Source organism: Microtus oregoni, unplaced genomic scaffold (genome assembly GCF_018167655.1).
Source record: "Microtus oregoni isolate MIOR12 unplaced genomic scaffold, Mior012 000095F_ref0000231, whole genome shotgun sequence".
Taxonomy (NCBI): Eukaryota; Metazoa; Chordata; class Mammalia; order Rodentia; family Cricetidae; genus Microtus; species Microtus oregoni.
Genome location: NW_024544708.1, coordinates 196,016 through 215,016, shown reverse-complemented (window position 1 = coordinate 215,016; position 19,001 = coordinate 196,016). Strand labels below are relative to the sequence as shown.

The 19,001-nt window shown below is 39.1% G+C and overlaps 1 pseudogene; it reads left to right on the top strand.

The window, feature by feature from the left end:
- The first annotated feature begins 2,978 nt into the window (after nt 1-2,978).
- Nucleotides 2,979-10,751, top strand: LOC121442766 (annotated as a pseudogene).
- The last annotated feature ends 8,250 nt before the right edge of the window (nt 10,752-19,001 follow it).

The window sequence follows — 19,001 nt, the reverse complement described above, 5'->3', positions numbered from 1 at the left end:
AACTACTGAAAAGATAGATTGTGTCTGAATATGGATAAACAGGTCTGTTAAATCTTGACAAGAACCCGGGTGGTGGTGGCGCACGCCTTTAATCCCAGCACTTGGGAGGCAGAGGCAGGCGGATCTCTGTGAGTTCGAGACCAGCCTGGTCTACAAGAGCTAGTTCCAGGACAGGCTCCAAAACCACAGAGAAACCCTGTCTCGAAAAACCAAAAAAAAAAAAAAAAAAAAAATCTTGACAAGCCAGGGTAAGATGGTTTTGAAAAATTTCCTCCCTCTGAAAATGGTGTGTCAGTTATTCTAGGTCTTAGCAAAAGTTGGTCCCTTCAACGCTGCAAATGAGACTTTGCATTATTGCCCAGGTAGCCAGTTGTCTCTGTAATTTGTTGCTCATTTGGTTTTTTTTTAAAGATTTATTTATTTATTATGTATACAACATTCTTCCATGTATGCTTGCCAGAAGAGGACACCAGATCTCACCATAGATGACTCTGATCCACCATGTGGTTGCTGGGAATTGACCTCAGGACCTCTGGAAGAGCTGTCAGTGCTCTTAACCTCCGAGCCATCTCTCCAGCCCTGTTGCCCATTTTGAAAAGTTGCTTGATTGCACTTCCTGCTTACCCAAGTAATATTTCCCTTCTCAGATTCAATGGGGTTGAAAACTAGATACTTGTAGTTACTTTCCTCTCATAACATGTCCAAATTATTTATTAAACAAGAATTAAACTACTTAGGATGCTCAAATTGTTGAATATATTATTCTTATTGTGTATAATTTTTTATTGGGCTTAGAACTCTCTTATTACAAAAAAACCAAAAAAAAAGAACTCTCTTATTTATACAAAAGGGAAAGATGCTGTAGAAAGAATTACAGCCAGTGGTTCCCCGCCCATTGGGGCATGGCATCTTACACTATACTTGCCAATGTAGAGCATGAGTTTGGCCTCTTTTGTGGCTGTGTGATTCAGATTCTGATCTCTGTTCAAGCATAAGATTCTGATTTAAGAGTCCATCCCTAAATAAGTATACATTAATTTCTCAATATTGCGCTGGTGTTGTATTTCTTTAAAGCATCCTTCTTGAAGCAACATTAAATGGGAATCATTGAAATGACTAAATGCATTTTTTCCATTGTTGACCATGAACTAATAGTAACTGGGTTCACAATGTACTTGACTGAATGAACAACCTCCCAGAAAAGATCATGTATTTGAACAAGTTTCTCTCCATAGTGGTTTTCTTTCAATTTTCTGTGGATCTTTAGTAGATGAAGCCCTTCTATATAAAATTCTTCATTGTATCCAATGAATCTCAATACCCTCAAGTAATTTCCTGATTTTTAAATCTACTGTGTTATGCTTGACATTAATCCGCCAGCTTCCTACTTATACTAAAATGCTTTTAACATCATTATGGGCTCGATTTCTAAATCACATAAGATATAGCAGAAACAGTTGTTATTCAGTCCTCAGGAGTTTGGTAACCTGCTGTTTTAATTGTTTCGTTTGCGTATCTGAGTAACTGTGTGGCTCTCAATTCCTGTAACTAAAGGGAGGCATCATTCCTGGCTCTATTTGTTATTATGTTATTGGATGATGGTGATAGAATATAGGTATTTTTTATGTCAAGTATATGCTGCTATGCTGAGCTACATAATTTCTTGAATTTTAAAAATAGACAGAGGGCATCACTCTGATTGCCAAGATGCCATGTATTCATGACATTAATACTGCCTGAGTATTCTGAGTCATTAACGGGAGTGAAAACAATTCTTTGTGGGAAGTTCAATAAAAGTCTGTCAGTTCTTTCTATCCCATTGTTTGTTTCATTCCGGTTTGCAATGGAAACAGGGTCTCAATGTGTATTTCCACCTCTCCTGGACCTGATTGCTTAGACTTGACTGGCATTCAATTCAGAGACAAACATTCCCACCTCTGTTTTCTGAGTGTTGTGGTTAAAGGCACAATACTTCAATACACCTAGTTTGTCCATCTTCTTTTCCTTTCTGTAGTCAGTAATTTTTTTCAATATTCTCATGCATACAATGTACTGTTGATCTTTTCTGTTTTTCTCTCCCTATGAATAGATATTTCTCTTATTAGGTGGTACAAAGGGAACAGAAATAAAAGAATTGACTCTCCTTTTAAATTTCCTTCTAAAGTGACTGTCTATGTCATGGAATAAGAGTGGATAACACCAGAATCATACAACTGTATTTTCAAAGAAGTATGCATTCCAATGTTGCCACTTCATGCTTACATTGTACACATGTGTGGTATATTTTTGAAGGCAGTGACCTATGATGATGTGCATATCAACTTCACTAAGGAAGAGTGGGATTTGCTGGATGCTTCCCAGAAGAATCTCTACAAAGATGTGATGCTGGAGACCTACAGGAACCTCACTACTATCGGTAAAAATAAATTTCTTTCATGTTTCAAAATATGGAGAAAACTCTTCCTTGGTTTATGTTGTTCTTCTGTAATTTGATTTAGAAAGAAGGAGAATGAGGTGAATAACACAGTCATAGTTCTTAGAATAATAGGCTAATTATTTCACAATGTTAAATAATATAACATACATATTCTGGTACTGTATTTTAGGATACATTTGGGAAGACCATAACACTGAAGAACATTGTCAATGGTGTAGAAGGCATGCAAGGTAATTTTCTTATGCAAGTTTATAACAATGTGCCTCTGATGAGTTTGTAATGTCTTATGACACTTTTAAACAAAGCAACAGTGTAAATAAGCATAGTTTTAAATGCATTGAGGGTTATTAAATTCTCACAAATCCATATAGCTCAATTTCCTGTATGTGAATTGCATTTGCAAGGCATTCATTTAAGAAAAAGTCAAGGAAGCAATGACTAAACAGATTTTACCATTAACCATGAGAGCTATATTATACATCTGCCAGTCTGTTTGTTTCTTGTTACTTATGACAGAAAATGTATAAACATTTCAGTGATGATGAATATAGCTGCAAAACTTTCTACTAAATCAATAGCCCATGGTAAGTCTTGTATTACTCATATAGTTTTTGTGACTGTGTTAAGTTTAATGAAAGCAGCTGTTGGAGTCAAGGATCAAGGGGCAGATGTTGTGGAGAAACCTTAATATCTACACCACACGTCTGTAAAGAGCAGAAATTCAAACCGTGAGGATTCAATGTGGAAATCTTTTAATGACTATTCTTCCTTTCCTATATATATATATCATATGTTACTCTTGACATAAGAGTATGAGCATAGGGATATGGAAAGATTTAGCATACCTCTCCTTAAGAACAATTAAGAAGATAAAATATAGTTCCTATGTAGAGTATACTTGTTGAATTTGATCCAAGAATACAAAGTTAATTCATTTTCTACCATCATTGTTAATACATAAACTCACATTACGAAAAAGCCACGATGAGTTCTAGGTCTGTGCAAATACTTTTAGATGTCTTAGTTCACTTAGCAAATGTATAATGATTCACAATATAGTAAAATTTATAAATGTAGTAAAGTTGGTAAAGCACTCAGTGTATACAGTTCTCTTCAAAAATGTAAAAAATATAATAGAAAAATATAGGTATAGATGAAAAGGTAAACCATGGTACAGAGGAAATTATCATCAGAGATATTTTTTGATATGCAAAATGACCCCTAATGGGTGAACAAAACATGATTTAAAACAAAGTTATAAAACCATAATGTTTGATTCCTTTTTACAATTGGAAAAAATATGAAGTTAATTCCTATAGATATGAGGTTTAACAGTGCATTGTATGTGGTGAAACTTTTACATGCGTAAATTATCCTTGCAGGATTGAAAGAAATCAAACTGGAGCGACATTTTCCGTATATTCTCACTGTGCTAAAGCTTCCTCTTATAACGCTCATCTTCTAAGGAATGAAAAAATACATACCGGAGAAAAATGCTCTAAAATTAAGCAATGTGATAAAACCTTTGTTCATCACAATCATCTTCAAAGGCATAAAAGAACACATACTGGAGAGAAACCCGATGAATATAATCAGTGTGGTAAAGACTTTACTCAATACAGTGTTCTTCAAACTCATAAAGGAACACATACTGGAGAGAAAACCTATGAGTGTAATCAGTGTTCTAAGGCCTTTCCTGACAACAGTGCTCATCAAAAACTTAAAAGAACACATACTGGAGAGAAACCCTATGAATGTAATCACTGTGGTAAGGCCTTTGCCCAGCACAGTCATCTTCAAAGTCATAAAAGAACACATACTGGAGAGAAACCCTATGAATATAATCACTGTGGTAAGGCCTTTGCACATCATAGTTCGCTTAAATTGCATAAAAGAACACATACTGGAGAGAAACCCTATGAATGTAATCACTGTGGTAAGGCCTTTGCCCAGCACAGTCATCTTCAAAGTCATAAAAGAACACATACTGGAGAGAAACCCTATGAATGTAATCACTGTGGTAAGGCCTTTGCACATCATAGTTCGCTTAAATTGCATAAAAGAACACATACTGGAGAGAAACCCTATGAATGTAATCACTGTGGTAAGGCCTTTGCCAAGCACAGTCATCTTCAAAGTCATAAAAGAACACATACTGGAGAAAAACCCTATGAATGTAATCAGTGTGGTAAGGCCTTTGCCCAGCACAGTCATCTTCAAAGTCATAAAAGAACACATACTGGAGAGAAACCCTATGAATGTAATCAGTGTGCTAAGGCCTTTGCTCACAGCAGTGCTCTTCAATTGCATAAAAGAACACATACTAGAGAGAAACCCTATGAATGTAATCAGTGTGGCAAGGCCTTTGCACGTCATAGTCATCTTCAATTGCATAAAAGAACACATACTGGAGAGAAACCCTATGAATGTAATCAGTGTGGCAAGGCCTTTGCACGTCATAGTCATCTTCAGTTGCATATAGGAACACATACTGGAGAGAAACCCTATGAATGTAATCAGTGTGGTAAGGCCTTTGCCCAGCACAGTCATCTTCAAAGTCATAAAAGAACACATACTGGAGAGAAACCCTATGAATGTAATCAGTGTGCTAAGGCCTTTGCTGACAACAGTGCTCTTCAAAAACATAAAAGAACACATACTGGAGAGAAACCCTATGAATGTAATCAGTGTGGCAAGGCCTTTGCACGTCATAGTCATCTTCAATTGCATAAAAGAACACATACTGGAGAGAAACCCTATGAATGTAATCAGTGTGGCAAGGCCTTTGCACGTCATAGTCATCTTCAGTTGCATATAGGAACACATACTGGAGAGAAACCCTATGAATGTAATCAGTGTGCTAAGGCCTTTGCTGACAACAGTGCTCTTCAAAAACATAAAAGAACACATACTGGAGAGAAACCCTATGAATGTAATCAGTGTGGTAAGGCCTTTGCACATAGTAGTCATCTTCAAGTGCATAAAAGAACACATACTGGAGAGAAACCCTATGAATGTAATCAGTGTGCTAAGGCCTTTGCTGACAACAGTGCTCTTCAAAAACATAAAAGAACACATACTGGAGAGAAACCCTATGAATGCAATCAGTGTGGCAAGGCCTTTGCACGTCATAGTCATCTTCAATTGCATAAAAGAACACATACTGGAGAGAAACCCTATGAATGTAATCAGTGTGCTAAGGCCTTTGCTGACAACAGTGCTCTTCAAAAACATAAAAGAACACATACTGGAGAGAAACCCTATGAATGTAATCAGTGTGGCAAGGCCTTTGCACGTCATAGTCATCTTCAATTGCATAAAAGAACACATACTGGAGAGAAACCCTATGAATGTAATCAGTGTGGCAAGGCCTTTGCACGTCATAGTCATCTTCAGTTGCATATAGGAACACATACTGGAGAGAAACCCTATGAATGTAATCAGTGTGCTAAGGCCTTTGCTGACAACAGTGCTCTTCAAAAACATAAAAGAACACATACTGGAGAGAAACCCTATGAATGTAATCAGTGTGGTAAGGCCTTTGCACATAGTAGTCATCTTCAAGTGCATAAAAGAACACATACTGGAGAGAAACCCTATGAATGTAATCAGTGTGCTAAGGCCTTTGCTGACAACAGTGCTCTTCAAAAACATAAAAGAACACATACTGGAGAGAAACCCTATGAATGCAATCAGTGTGTTAACACCTTTGAATATGAAACTAGTCTTCACATTCATAAAAGAATGCACACAAGAAAAAAACCTTCTGAGTGAAATCAGTGTGGTAAGACCTTTACTGACCCCTGTACTCTTGAAAGGCATAAAATAACACCTACTGTAGAGATAATGATGAATGAAATTTGTGGTAGGTGGAGGAAGGTCATTGTTTAATCAAGAAACTGCCTTGGCCCATTTGATAGGCCAGCCCTTAGGTGGGTGAAGTAGACAGAACAGAATGCTGGGCTGAAGAGGGAAGTGAAGCAGACATCATTTCCTCTCTTGTCCGAGGAAGATGCCAAGCAGTCAGCCACCAGGTCCACTATGCTGAATCTTTCCTGGTAAGCGCACCTCGTGGTGCTACACAGATTAGAAATGGGCTAAATTTATACATGAGAATTAGGCTAGAAGAGGTTAGATATAATGGGCCAAGCAGTGTTTAATTAATACAATTTGTGTGTTGTTATTTTGGGGCATAAGCTAGCCATGCAGCTGGGAACTGGGTGGCTGGAAGTGGACAGCAGCTCCTTTAACAGAATGGTGCCCATGTGGACAACTGCTTCCACATAAAGACTGAGAAAGCTTGGGAAAGAATAAAGCATGTTTTCTTGGTAGTAGCAATTTCTCATTGTGCTCTGCTTGCTAGAGGCAAGCAAGCACTCTCATCTAAGAGAGGCTTCCTGACTGAGCTTTAGCTGCAAAACCCTGCAGCTCTTAAGAGGTGCTGCCAAGAAACACTTAAATGGTCTTGATAAAAGCCAACTGAATGCTTGTTTGTTTTCTGCAGTAGCAGGAAACAAGTGACATTTTAAAATGCCCCCTTCTGGGCTGTCCTGCCAGGGCAGATTCTGACTCTTTCAGTCAGGCAGGCAGTTAACTGAGTGTGGTCTGGGAGTAGAATGCTGCAGCTTGCTTGCTGGCAGGGACCTTGAAACGCAATAGACTTGTGGCAATAAACATTGCTACAGCTGGTACCTCCACCATGAGGCTGAAAGCTAAGGAACGCACTGGATCTAGCCACCAAAGCCACGGCTTTAATCCTGCCCATATTGCTCAGTAGTTTAAAAGCTCATGTGGTCAGAAAAAGAGAGGGAGATATATAGTAAAGAGAGATTCAAAAACAAAGAAAACCTTTAAATGATTTACAGTGTGTTAAAAATATATGCAGGCTAAAAGTTAAAGTTCTTAAAGTAAAAAACAAAAAAAGGGAAGAAAGAGAGTAGTTGGGTGTGGTAGTACACACCTTTAATCCCAACACTGGGGAGGCAGAGGGAGATTGACTTCTGTGACTTCGAGGTGTGGTAGCACATGCCTTTAATCCCAGTGCCTGGGAGGCAGAGACAGGCAGATCTCTGAGAGTTCAAGGACAGCCTGGTCTACAGAGTTATTCCAAGACAAAGATATACAGAGAAGGGTTGGAGAGATGGCTCAGAGGTTAAGAGCATTGCCTGCTCTTCCAAAGGTCCTGAGTTCAATTCCCAGCAACCACATGGTGGCTCACAACCATCTATAATGAGGTCCGGTGCCCTCTTCTGGCCTTCAGGCATCCATACAGACAGAATATTGTATACATAATAAATAAATAAATATTTTAAAAAAAGATATACAGAGAATATAAAATAAAATTATAAAAGATATAGAGGTTAAAGTAAAGCCCCACAAAGATGGAAACTACACAGAGAATCTTGATACTGTATGCTATTGTGCTCTCTTTGAATTGTTTTAATGGTGAGGAAAGAGCAACATCTGCCAAAAGATATTTGTTTATAAATGCTGCTGAACTAATCCAAGATAGATATTTTGAAAATACCTTGACTTCAGAATTTGGATCTAAGGATATGAAACTTTGGAAGAGAGATTCTTCTTTTGTTTTCACAGGATAAGACCCTATGGATTGCTTCTATTCTAATATGGTATGATAGACCACGCCCTCCTGAAAGGTTGCTGTGACCACCTTCAGAAAATTGCTTAACTCAGCTGCTGACTGAGACAAATCTAGCACACAGGTTATACTCTCAAAGACCTGCTTAACAGTGCCCCTATACAGCAGGAAGCAGTTTGGAGAAATATCTACGTCCATATTACCAAATATTGTTTATAAATGTTCTTTTACATTTCAAGGGTGATATAGACATAAATAATTTGGATTGATATGAATCTTGGTTTACTGATACTAATTTAAGGTCAATTTTGTTCTGTGTGTATATATTTCTGATATTGATTAAGGTATTGTGATTGTGTAGTTTATTTAAAACTGTAATGTATATAGGTTATTAATAGATATTCATCTATAATAGTCAAGTTTGTAGTCATATTAGATTCTTTATATGTGCATAGATATATTTTAGATAGGCATTCTACATATCTACAAAGACTGCAGAATATGGCATGTAAAATATTTTAATAACTTAGGGTTTTGCATGGCAATGAGACACATCTGCTCCTGGCAACATCAGCTACTTCAAGAGGAAGATGGGCATTGAAGAGCCTCCTTATGGAGTTTGATAGCCATTTGGGTAGAAACTGCTCTTGCCTGGAGTACTGTATAAACTGGACACAAAAGACCCTCAGAGAGAGGACTGCTGAACTTGCCTAAAGGTGAGATGATCCTTTGGGGTTCCTGATTCATATAAGAGTCTGCGAGACATTCTGCAGGACACAGCAGATAGAGACTGAACTGCCTTTGAAATTTCCTGCTTCATTGAAATGTCTGCTGGAAACTATGGCCCTGTAGGCCGAAGATGGATGCCCCAACTGTACAGAGAAACTTTGGGTGACTGTCCAGGAAGTGAGATGTCTCTGTGATTTTTAGAGTTTTGTAAGTTGCTTATTTCTCATTTACTTAGGTAATATATCCCCCCCCCTTTTGTTTTTTTACTTTTTCGAGACAGCATTTCTCTGTGGTTTTGGAGCCTGTCCTGGAACTAGCTCTTGTAGACCAGGCTGGTCTTGAACTCACAGAGATGCACCTGCCTCTGCCTCCTGAGTGCTGGGATTAAAGGTGTGTGCCACCACCGCCCGGGAAAACATCAAATTCTTAAGCCCATATTTTAAAGTCAAGATACTTTCTTAGTAGTTCCTAGAATCAAATGTCTTTCTCCAGTCCAGAACACAAAAGACAACAGAATCAACATATCATACATCTGTACACATTTATCTTTTTAAGCTATATACATTATCTATTCCCAATATATACGTCCCCTCCGGCTGGGGAAAAGTCTGTTTGCTTACCTCTCTTTCTTGGTTGGGTCCACATGCTGCCAAACTGAGCGAAGGATGTCAAGATTAACACATATACCCCAATCCACCCTCACCTTCTGAGGGTGACCTCTCAGCATTCCCTTGTTCCCGATATCTCTGCTAGGACCTCCAATTGATCAAATCTCGGTGGAAGACCTCCAATTGCCGCGCACCCAGGAACTGAGCTTCGGGCAAGGGGCTGGAGGTTAATATACACAGACAGAGAGACAGCAACATGGTCATCCTTGAATTCCCCAAGAATGCCCCCTTTATTGTGTCTAGGGACAGATTATATACAGATAGCCACACCCCAGCCAAACCCACCAAAAACCATCAGGAACTCCTGAAGGTCTCATGCTCAGAGCAGCTGTAGGCACTCAGATCAGAAGATTATAAGAAATTTAGGATCTGGGGTCTCACTGCTCCCAACAATGTAGCTGAGAAGCAGGACAAAAGTCTCTGAGTTTATCTTGAAGGAATTTTCTGACTACTCATCCCTGGAGCCTCTACTCTTTCTTCTGTGCTCAGTTATGTATCTGGTGACCCTGCTTGGAACACTGCCTTCATGGTCGTGTGCATGTTGGATCTCTGCCTACACACACTCATATACAATTTCTGAGTAATATTTCCATTTAGAGAATCTGCTACACATCTCCTTTGTGCCTCTGATGCTGTTCCACCTTCTCTCATCCCAGAAGACCATCTTCTCTAATGGCTGTGACATCCAGATGCATCTGAGACATTCCACAGGCTCCACAGAATGCCTGCTGCTTGTCATCATGGCCTGTGATCACTACCTAGCTATTTGTCAGCTACGTAGGTACCCATGCACACAAACAACAGGTTTTGCTCAATGCCTCCAAGAGTCTTCTGGGTACTCTACCTCTTCAGGTTGGAGACAGAAACAGTCATTGCCATGAGAGTGCCATTGAATTGCCACCAAGTATTCAGACACTTCACCTGCAAGGTCCTGGGTGTGCTGAAGCTGGCCTGTGGTGACACATCAGTCAGCAATGACTTTGTCCCTGTGGGTGCCATTCTTCTGCTGCCTCTACTCAAGTACCTCATTTGCCTTTCCAACATGCCAATCCTGGTCACCTTCCTGAAGGTGTCCTCAGCCAGCAGGCCTTGCAAATGCTTTTTCACTTGCTTGGAGTACCTTGCTGTGGTCCTATTTTTCTATAGCATCATCATGTTCATGTACTTGAAGCCTTTAAACATAAAGGACTGTATCTCTAACATGGTCTTCACAGTCCTCAGCATTGTGCTCACACCCATAAAGCAGGCAGTGATCTGCAAAGATAGGGATCTTGACTTTCTCTGTATGTCATCAAATGCCAATACCAATGCAGAGTAGATTATAGAACTCTGGGAACCTCCACTGCAGAGACACAGACTAAGTCTCACTAAAATTGTCAGTGTGACTCCCCAATTTTTCTCCTGTCCTGAACTTGCCTGAGCTAGTACCCAGCACCTTAATCTGATCTAATCTTGAGACTTCAGCCTTGGCCAGGCAGTGGTGGTGCATACCTTTAATCCCAGCACTCGGGAGGCAGAGGAAGGCAGATCTCTGGGAGTTCGAGGCCAGCCTGGTCTACAGAGCTAGTTCCGGGACAGGCACCAAAGCTACAGAGAAACCCTGTCTCGGAAAATAAAAAAAAAAAAGACTTCAGCCTTGGTTAGGTCCCTTCATTCACAACTATAATACCAGCATTTGTGAAGTTAAGGCAGATTGATGGTTAAATTAATGTCATCTTGTGCTACATAGTATGACCAGTACCAGTACCAGTGGGTCGCTGGGAGTACCATTTTAATTACTATTTAAGGGTGCATCATTTCCTGACTGACAGTCACAAATGGCTCCTTACTACCCTCAAGATGAAAAAGATGCTCATCAGCAGGACCTCACAGCTGCCTGCCTGCCTGCCTAGATCCCAGTCTTCTCCCAGACTTTCACAGTCACTCACAATTGACAAATGTGTGTTTAAATCTTCCCTGAACTCCCTACCATGTGTTCTTCTTGTGAGGCAGTTATTATCAGCACTCATTCGAGAGCAGTTGAACCCTCTTTTCCTTTAGGCTCAAAGCTATTTTCTCCTCTCATTATCTCCCTCCTGTGTCCTTGGTTTCTAATATTTTGTTTTGCTCATTCCTTCTTTATTTCCTTCTTTTTTTTATTTTTCCATTCAAATATTTACACTTCCTTCCCTCCTCCCAATCCCCTCCCACTCCCCAATCTACCTCCTCCCTCCCTCTCCTGCTTGAGAGAGGGCAGGGAATCCTGCCATATGGGAAGTCCAAGGCCGTCCCCCCTATATCCAGGCCTAGGGAGCTGTGCATCCAAATAGACTTAAGGTCCCAAAATGCCAGAACATGCCATAAAACAAGTCCCAGTGTCTTTAGCAATGGCTTCTCAGTCAGCCCCCATTGTCAGCCACATTCAGAGAGTCCTGTTTGATCACGTGCTCATTCAGACCCAGTCCAGCTGGATTTGGTGAGCTCCCATTAGAACAGGCACACTGTCTCAGTGGGTGGACCAACCCCTCGCGGTCCTGACTTCTTTCCTCATGTTCTCCCTCCTTCTGCCCTTCAACTGAACCTTAGGAGCTCAGTCCATTGTTCTGATGAGGGTCTCTGTCTCTATCTCCATCCATCGCTGGATGAAGATTCTATGGTGATATTCGAGATAATCATCAGTGTGATAGTGAGGCAAGGATAGTTCAGGCATCGTCTCCTCTGCTGTCCAAGGACCTAGCTGGCGATATCCCGGTGGTCACATGGGATCCCCTCTAGAGCCCAGTCTCTTGCGAACCCTAAAATGGATTCCTTAATGTAGGTATCTTCTTCCAGGCTCCTATATCTGCCCTTCCTCCATCTCCACCCTTCCCCTCCCGCAAGCACTTGTCAGACCTTTCTTTCTCCCTTTCCTCTACCCCTCTCCCCTTCCCCCCAATTCACCCCCACCCCTATGCTCACAACTTTTGCCCAGAAACCTTGTTTACTTCCAATTTCCAGGAGGATCTATATATGATTTTCTTTGGGTTCACCTTGCTATTTGGCTTCTCTAGGCTTGTGAACTATAGCCTTAATGTCCTTGGTTTATGGCTAGTGTCCACAAATGAGTGAGTACATATTAAATTCATTTTTTTGGGTCTGGGTTATTTCACTCAGGATAGTGTTTTCTATTTCCATCCATTTGCATGCAAAATTCAACATGTCATATATATTTTTTTTACTACTGAGTAGTACTCTAATGTATATATATTTCACACTTTCTTTGTCCATTCTTCCATTGAGGTGCCACTAGGTTATTTCCAGGTTCTGGCTATTACAAATAGTGCTGCTATGAACATAGTTGAACAAATGCTTTTGTAGTATGATTGGGCATCTCTTGGGTATATTCCCAAGAGTGGTATTGCTGGATCCTGAGGTAGGTTGATTCTGAATTTCCTGAGAAACCACCACACTGATTTCCAAAATGGTTGCACAAGTGTGCATTCCCACCAGCAGTGGATGAGTGAGCATTCCCCTTACTCCACACCCTTTCAAGCAAAGGCTATCATTGGTGTTTTTGATTTTAGACATTCTGACAGGTGTAAGATGGTATCTCAAAGTTGTTTTGATTTGCATTTCTGTGATCACTAAGGAAGTTGAACATGACCTTCAGTGTCTTTTGGCCATTTGAACTTCTTCTGTTAAGAATTCTCTGTTCAGTTCAGCTCCCCATCCATTTTTAAATTGGGTTAATTAGGGGGCCGGGCGGTGGTGGCGCACGCCTTTAATCCCAGTACTCGGGAGGAAGAGGCAGGCAGATCTCTGTGAGTTCGAGACCAGCCTGGTCTACAGAGCTAGTTCCAGGACAGGCTCCAAAGCCACAGGGAAACCCTGTCTCGTAAAACCAAAAAAAAAAAAAAAAAAAAGAAAAAAAAAGAAAAAACCAAATAAATAAACAAACAAACAAACAAATAAATAAATAAATTGGGTTAGTTAGAATTTTAGTGTCTGGTTTTTTTGTTTTTTGTTTTTGTTGTTGTTTGGGTGACTGTCCAGGCAGCAAGATGTCTCTGTCATTTCTAGAGTTTTAAAAGTTGCCTTTTTCTTGTTTGCTTAGGTAGTATTGTATCTTTCTGGTGTCTTTGATGGAGTTAAGAATAGTAAGTTATATTTATAGTTTTCCTTAGTTATGATAAAGATTATTGTAACTTTTACTTGATAACTGTTTCGTTATATGTAATTTTGCTATGTTAAAGTTAAAGCCTTTTTTTTTTTTTTTCTGTTTAAACCGAAAAAGGGGAAATGATGGAGGAAGGTCATTGGTTAAATAAAAAGAAACTGCTTGGTCCTCATTGGTTAGAAGATAGATGGGAGGAATAAACAGGACAGAATGCTGGGAGGAAGAGGAAGTGAGCTCAGACTCCACAGCTCTCCTCTCCAGAGCAGACGGGGACGCCATGCCCCAGCTCCGACTCAGGAGGCCAACATAATGGTGCACAGCTGTGTGCCAGAGGGGAGGTGGTTAAGTTGCAGAGAGGTAGTTCAGCTGTGTGTGGTGGGAGAAGGCTGCAGGAGAGACCCAGCAATAGTGAGGATTCTGGCCATTTGGTCACCAATTTGTTGTTGTACAAAGAGTTCCTAAATAGTCCAGAATAGAGATAACAAAGGTTTACTAATCTGGAAATAAACTAACAGAAAGAATACTAGTCCAGAGCCTTCTGTGAGCAATGGGAATGGGAACCAAATCCAACAGCCAAGAGGCTTTGTCTGTATTTATCATACATGAGATGATGCCCAAGGTGGGCAGGTATTTTAAAGGCTATTGACTGCAGGAGTTCCCCAGCACAGGCTACCTGTGTTGCACATGTTTTTTGCACCACAGTAGATGGCAGTAGCATCTCTACCCATCCAAGAAATCTCCTGAAGCCCACAGTCTTCCCTCTTCCTCACCCTTTTCTAGGATGGCAAATAGTATAGGTAAATCACATATTCTATCCCACATATGTCCTTCTCCCAACTATTTTATTCATCCATGTCAATATTTCCTACTTTTATTTTTGACCCTCTCTGTCTATCTTTCCACATGGCTGAGCTTGCATCACCATCTCCATCACTTACACCCTCATGGAGCCCATCTGTTTGGAACAAGGTGTCCCCTGCTTTCTTAAAAAGAATTCCATCATTTCTTTGGTCCAAGGCCATATTTTTTTAGAAATACCTAACATTACTAAAAAGGTGAAAAGAAGAGTAGTTATCTGTAACCACATTGCCCAGAAAGGAAGCAACTATTACTATCTCACCACAATTTTCCAGAACTTTCTAGACCTAAACATATATCCATAGGACAATAATTAAAAAAAAATATGATTAGGACAGAAGTTAATACAATGTTTTATGGTCTGCATATTTCCCCTCCCATTGATTACATCATGATAATTTCCTATAATCCAATAATTCTTTAAAAATGATTTCTATCTGTTGCATTTCACCATTGTACTCTACAGAAATTTATTTAAACATTTCTGTTCTACTTGATCATCAAGTTTGCAAATTTTTTTAACTTGGATTAATGTATTTTGTGCTATAAGTAAAATTTGTACATATTAATCATCAACTGTACCATATTTTTCTTTTTTTATTGTTTTTGGTTTTTCGGGACAGGGTTTCTCTGTAGCTTTGGAGTGAGCACCTGGTAAGTCCCAGTTTTCTTCCTGGGTTCCAGGTAGCCATGTCTTAACTAGGCATGATTGGTTAATAGAGCGTCCCCATCATAAACACATACAGAATCATACACATACATACATCTCCACACAGATATACACTTGCACCTACAAATATACATACAAATCAATACTAACTTTGTGTAGCTTTCTAAATGTTTACGTATGCTTATTTATATTTGTAACATGAACATTCCCAGCCATTGAGTAGGTTTTACATAAAAATGAAGTCACAGTTCCATGAGTACTAAGGTTTTTGGTAAACTAAATCCCATTTCTAAGTAACATCTATGTTGGAATAATTCTCTTGTATACTCCAATGATTTGTCACTCAAATGGGTTTAATAAAACACTGATAGGCCAGAAGCTGGGAATGAGGCCGAGGGAGGAAGACATGAATGTGCCATGCTGATAAATGTTCTACCAGTGGAAGACACTAAATGGGGAATATGGGTTAATTTAAAATGTAAGAGCAGGCTAGTAATAACTATGATTTTTGGGTAAACATTTTCAATTCTTAAAATCTTAAAAGCCTCTGTTTGGTAATCTTGAGCTGGCAGTTAGGAAAAAAAAAGTCTGTTCACAAATGGCATTCCAATGTGTAGCCAAAACTTTCACAAAAAATCTGAAATAACTTGAAAAAATTCTGAACACCCAAAAACATAGTCAAATGCAATGTCTTTGTAATTGCCTTTTCTTTGGTGGGCTATGCTTATTAGCAGTGACCAGAGGCTTGCCTCCTTCAACCAAGGGCTTCATGACTCAGCATTAGCAACAAATCAAGCAGCTCTCTTAAGAGATCCTAAGTTTACTGTTTGTGTGTCTTCTTTCTCTATCTGACCTGAGGGCTCAGGTCACGCACCTGCTGGCCACTTTCTCTGTATTTCAGTAAATCAAAAAATGTGTGGAGCCCTGACTTAATTCTCTATGACAGACACCCACAGGTATCAAGGTCATGCATTTGTTTGTGGCTCCAGCCCATGTCTGGTCTGTTATTCAACATGACCGCATCTTGAATAATTTCTGGGCAGCATTACTGGGAATTACCTCCAACTCCTTCCCGGAAATGTACTTTCTTAGTCAGTACCACTGATCTACTTGATTACCACACACTAGACCCTATAAAAATTTACCACAAAGTTCTGGAGTTAAAGACATGTTTGCTGACTTCTACTGTGGATTGCTCCATCTCCTGTTTTTAATTGTATCTGATTAATTGATAGTTCAGAATGATGAATTAGTTAAATGCATGATGGTTAATTGTGGTCTATAAACAAAAGTCGGGATAAGAGAAATTTGTTATGTGTAAGCATACAAAAGTGATTTTATTTTTACTGTCACCAATAGTTGGTGCCACCAATAAATGAAAACAAGGTGGTTGTACTGACCAACCAAGAACCACTCATATTTTATGAACATAAGATCCATAATTTAGGCCGGGCGGTGGTGGCGCACGCCTTTAATCCCAGCACTCGGGAGGCAGAGGCAGGCGGATCTCTGTGAGTTCGAGACCAGCCTGGTCTAAAAGAGCTAGTTCCAGGACAGGCTCCAAAACCACAGAGAAACCCTGTCTCGAAAAACCAAAAAAAAAAAAAAAAAAAAAAAAAAAAAAAAAAGATCCATAATTTAAGTTTTTTTCTTATTTCTAAGACAGGTTACCTTCACATAGCCGTGGATACCAGGAATTTATTTTGGGGAATATGCTGGCCTCACTGAGATCAGCCCAGCCCACACTCCTGTGTGTTGTAATTATGGCCATAAAATTCTATGTCCAGTTGAAATATGTGTTTTTAAATGTACTGAATTTTAATTTTAATTGATTTGAATCAGAGAAAGAAATAATAAAATAAGCAATGTTTCTTGCTGTTCTATAACTTAAATGGCCAAATTATTTCATATGGTCTCAGTAATTTGTTACTTTCTTTGCATTGTTAGTTCCATCTGTTTAAAATTGTTTGGAGTGTGTTTGTGTGAATACACCTGTGCCATGATGTGTATGTAGCACTGACAGGAAATCTAGCAGGGATCAATAATCTACTTCCACTTGGTGCGTTCTAGTGATTAAACCTATGGAGATATTTGCCTACAAATGACCTTAATGACACTTCTTTGGGTTTAAAAATTATTCATGAATGAATGAGTTCTTTGAGGCATGTCTATGGGTAACTGCTAATGTAAATAAATATGAGAAAACTTGTAAAGATATTGTGCATAACCCAGAGATACATCCCAGGTCATCAGACTTAGCAGCAATGATCTTTACTAAATGAGGCAATTTCCTGGTGTATAATTTTGGTTCTGAAAAAGTGTTATAAATAAATGTCTACTCCTCAAAATGAACATATTTTACTAGTGTAATATTTATTCAAATTGAATTTGAGCACCACTGAAATGGTTCAGTGGGAAAGCACTGTTGGGAGCAAGACTAGAAATCTTACCTCAATTCCTATAGAACCTCAAGCTATGGAATTACATACACAGATGTTTGCTGATTCTCATAAATTATTACATTCATATCAGATAAATGAAAATACTTCTTTGAATACACACATGGGGTATTTAATGTTTCTTATAATTTTTATCAGTCATTTTAAAATTAACATTGTTAAATTCTCTTGAAAAAACAGCACATTGGTAGTTCATCATCTACCCTTGGACTTGTACTCATGAGTTCAAATGTATCCCTGAATCATTACTGATATCCAAGATAAGATGGATATCAAATAACAAAATTTCAATGAAATACTTGTGAAATGAAAAAAATCAAAACCAGAAAGATAAATCACCACTGTTTTATGAAAGTATGCTTAAACATGGCCTGATATTTCAATAACCATTGAGAAAAATTATATGATAAGGGCTCCATTACATACATTACAGCAGAAATACCTATCACAAGGTACAGGCACAACAGAAGATGAAAAAATTCATAGAAGGAATATAAAGTCTACAAATTAAACTTCACTAAATGGATTTGCCACACGTACAGCACAATCTAGTGACTACCTCAAATGCTTAAAAATGGAAACCACAATGCAATTATCTCCTCATCAGTTTTGAATGAACATGGTATGTAATTTACTTCTTGCAAGGCTATGATAAAAAATTCTTTTTCTTTCTTTCTTTTTTTTTTTTTTTTTTTTTTTTTTGGTTTTTCAAGACAGTATTTCTCTGTGGCTTTGGAGCCTGTCCTGGAACTAGCTCTGTAGACCAGGCTGGTCTTGAACTCACAGAGATCCGCCTGCCTCTGCCTCCCAAGTGCTGCGATTAAAGGCGTGTGCCACCATCGCCCGGCTAAAATTATTTTTCTTGAAGCTAAAGAAATCTGTGATGTTTAAAGCCATTAACATTTTCTTTTCATGAATATGAACTTCTTCATTATGAGTTTGTTCCTACCTCAGACTTAAAAGTGAGCTAAATAGAATTTAAAACATTTACAACACTAGTTAGTTCCAGGACAGGCTCAAAGCTACAAAGAAACCCTGTCTTGATAAACAAAACAAAAGACCCAAGTACCCATCCATAAACCCTTATACCTTAATTACTTAGGTCTTGCAATTGAAGAAGTATAAAATCTAAAAGAGTTACATTATCATTCAAATTCACAACTCAAGAGTTACAGTTCTGAAGGGAAAGGTACCCTTACTGCCTGGAGTAAGGAAACACCTACAGTTGTGAAGAGAAGGGCACCACACTAGATGAGGCAATGATGTTCCTCTCTGAGAGACAGCCATCACAGCTGGGATCCACTCCATTCTTCTAAGAGAGTTTCCCAGCAGAAATGCCTGTTGCTGATCTGCTCCACTCCCCTAACGTAGTGCCTCAAAAGAGGTGTCCATTGCTGCTGTGCTCCTCTGGGTTAAATAACTTTCAAGTAGAAGTATCAATTATGT